Below are 3,727 nucleotides of genomic sequence, written 5' to 3'. Positions count from 1 at the left end.
GGAGTTAGTTTTGAAATCCGATAATTATGATGAAGGGGTTGTTAAAACTATGTTATCGAGAATTATAAATGAAAATTTAGAAAAGAGCGAGTTCATAAGCAAGAAGAGAAAGATAAGGAACGATTGTAGTTTGAATGTATTGAAAATGAGAAACGGTTGGAATCTAAACGCATAGATTGAGAGAAACGGTTGGAATTTGAACGCATAGAAAGAGAGAAAGCTTGGGAATTTGAACGCATAGAAAAAGAGAGCTTTTGAATTAGAAAAGTTACGAATAAGTAATGGTAATGTAACATGCTGATGAAGAATCTAGAGCGCTCATCAAAATATTTGAAACATACTTACAATAGAACAAAGGGAGATAATCAACGGATGAAAGATTCTGAATACAAGAATAAAAAGCTATACCGTAAGGCTCAAGAAAAAGGAAAGACTAAATTGCTATACGCACAGAAGTATGAGAAAAAGTCTGGTAATGAAGTTTCACGACTTAATGGGACTGTTACAAATTCTGTAAATAGTAACTGTTGTAGTAACGTAACCTGTAAATAGTTTCCCGTAATGAATATACAACCCCTTTACATCCGGCCGAAGTATACGATCCCCCTATTCTTTTTTTTCTTATTTCATTCACTGTTTTTATCAATGAAAGTGTAGTGTAGAACGGTGTAGCATTTTCTGGAATCTTTGAGAGTTCTCTTTTCGGTGTGTATATAAACCGTTACGCTGGTTAAAAAGTTGAGTTTCGATTGAGATTTCAAACTGAGAGCGTATTTGCTCTGTTTATTGCAAGGCATTTCGCTGCGTTGTTTTCGTATTTGGAAGTAAATACGTGTGTAACCGTTGAGTTTACGGTTTGTGTGATATTTGCTTAATTGCTGATGATTAATTTAGCAGTTGTTGACGATCGTTCCTGTACATAGTGTAAATAAATTCTCTGTGTTTTTAATCAAGAACTGTGTCGTCCTTTCAAGAAAGTGGAAGTCTCACCGAATCCGTTACAGGACATTTTTCTGTTGACAAAACAGTCGCAAAAATAAAAGAGCTTTACTAGTTTCCGTCAATGAAGAGATATGTCAAGCATCATATAGCAATGCGTTTCGAATGCTTGGTCAATAAAACGCCCAGTGGAATACAACAACAAGAAGTTTTACATCCCATCAAACCAAGAAAAAGGGCCATTTGCCGTAGTTCATCTTGACCACTTAGGTCCATTCGTAAAAAGTTGAAAAGGAAACGTTCATTTACTTTTTATAGTCGACAATTTTACTCGTTTTGTAAGACTGTATCCGACTAAGAACACTTCTGCTCACTATGTTCTAAAATTTGTAGAATAATTTGTAAATGATTTTGGACTTCCGGAGAGAATAATCAGTGATAGAGGTCCTTGTTTCACGTCACATGCATTTGAAGAGTACCTACTATAAATTAAACGGTATCATGCACACACTAACTTCAACTCAACGAGCACAGGGCAACGGAATGGTTGAGAGAGTTAATAGAACTGTCCTACCCGTAATTACGACAAGTATGACGCATCTTGGACACAAAGGTAGGGACAAAAACATCAAAAAGTGCGAAGGAAACTTAAATAATACGATAAACAACACAAATGATAAAACACAGTTTCACCTAGATTCATTGATGGAATTTTGAGGATGCTTGCTGATGAAGATGCGGATAATTGGAAGGATCCTGCAAAGGTACAAGCAGATACACTAAAGACAATAGAAGTGAAACAACAAAAAATTAAGCAGTACTACGACCAAAGGAAATGTAAAACTAAGAATTTCGATCAAGGCGAATCAACTAAAACCTAGCTGAAATATCATGATCATTAGTGGTGACTGAGGTTCTACCAAGTGATATTTATAGTTTCTCAGCTTGGGGACCAAAGGAAAGAGGACATTTTTACTCGACGACCGCTCACGCCAGTCAACTAAAGGGATCGAAATGTTTAGAAGATGGCGAAGAAGAAAACGAAGAGGAGTTTACACCCAGAAGGTCTGGACCCATCAGAAAAGTTGGAAATGCAGATCTTATCGAGGACGGTAATCAGAAGAAGTCAGGATGGACGAATGTTATCTTTCAAAGCCATCCTTTACAAAATGGTATTGGCAATGTAGAATATTTCAAGCGTGAGAATATGATTGTAACTGTAACCGTAACGATTGATGTAATTCGAACATTGAATAAATCAATAAAGCCGAAAACGGAATCTTTAGTTTACGACGTTTTATTTCATAGAAAGCTTAGAATTAAGCTTACGAATATTGTAATTTTACACATCTGAGTAGGTAACTCTTAAATGTTTTGATAAAAATATAAGAATCTATATATATAAAAATGGATGTATGTTTGTGGGTATGTGTGTATGTTCCTTATACAAATCCACAGTTTTCGTTGGATTTCTTCCAAATTTGGCACAAAGGTAAATTGTTGCTCAGGAATTCATATAGGAGGGTTTTTGGAATTTTTTAAAACGACCCAAAGAGGTCTAATTTCATATTTTGAGTCATAAAATTACTCTTTTCTGCACGAACGAATTTTTGTATTATTATAAATTTAGTCTAAATGAATAGCCAGTAAAAAACTGCCCTGGATTAAATTTTTTCATAGATTAACTTAAATCGTTAAATTTGTGAACCTTGGTTCAAAGCAAATGAAAACGGTTATCAACATCTAACCACCAGGAGCTTTTTTAAATGCAATCAACACAAAATGTAGGAACTACTTTGATATACCCCCCCAAATCGGAAATTTGGCGACTTTTTTTTTCTCGCCAAGTAAAATACTTCAACTTCTGTTTCGTACCAGAACCACATTTCTTACACACTGCAGCCTTCAACAATCCAACCTCCATCAAAAAATCAACTAACATCTGCATATCCTGAGCCAAATGATGCAAAAATAAACAATTAACAATACCTGGCCTACCAACTGTCGGTCTACCCGACGAAAATGAAGATCAACTATCAGTTTTCCGACTCAAAATTCCCTGAAACTTTTCAACAACACTATATACAGTAGGAATATTGAAAAATAAAAGATAAAAATAATTAATAGAAAAGAAAATATAATTGGAAAATACAACCAGATTTGCAGCAAAATACAGCAAGTCAAGTCAAGCATCTGCTTGATCACTTCAAAAAGAAATGGTGAATGAATGAAATGGCGCTAAAACATATATGAAATCCAAAACTTGTTGCCACAAAACGTTAAAAAAAACTGAAAAAATGGTATAAAATACAAGAAAATACTAAATTTGGCAACAGCAAAAACCTAAAAGCTGAAAACACCTAAATTGGCAACACCAAAATAAGAAACAACAACCCTAAAAAGTCCGTAGGGAGTGCCAGATTTGGCGCGTAATTTTTTTTTGGGGGGGGGGGATATATCAAAGTTATACCAAAATGTATCCTGAACGATTGCCGTCAATGCTATTTAGCGAGAGCATTAAAGCATTGTTTGGCGAGAAAGCCGTAGATATAAGAAATGAAGCTGTACATCGTTTCTTAAACTGCGACCTTACGAAGTCTCAGGGGTCCATTGGTGCTACTTGATTTGAATGCTACCGTTAAATTATAATTTTTAAATATTGTTTAACTATAAAATCCACAACAGTAAGGGTTGCGTGTAATTTTTGAATAGTGTTTTTCCCGTTAATAGCAGAGAAAATACGAACATGAGTAAGGTAGTAATATTGCATTCAATATTGACGTACAAT

General features: G+C 34.8%; 1 pseudogene; it reads left to right on the top strand.

Annotated features, from left to right (window-relative positions):
* The first annotated feature begins 287 nt into the window (after positions 1-287).
* On the top strand, positions 288-1,427 carry LOC129224818 (uncharacterized; annotated as a pseudogene).
* Positions 1,428-3,727: the final 2,300 nt, after the last annotated feature.

This window comes from Uloborus diversus, chromosome 6 (assembly GCF_026930045.1).
Source record: "Uloborus diversus isolate 005 chromosome 6, Udiv.v.3.1, whole genome shotgun sequence".
NCBI lineage: Eukaryota > Metazoa > Arthropoda > Arachnida > Araneae > Uloboridae > Uloborus > Uloborus diversus.
The sequence above is the reverse complement of the archived record's forward strand: the minus strand, read 5'-3'. Positions and strand labels throughout refer to the sequence as shown.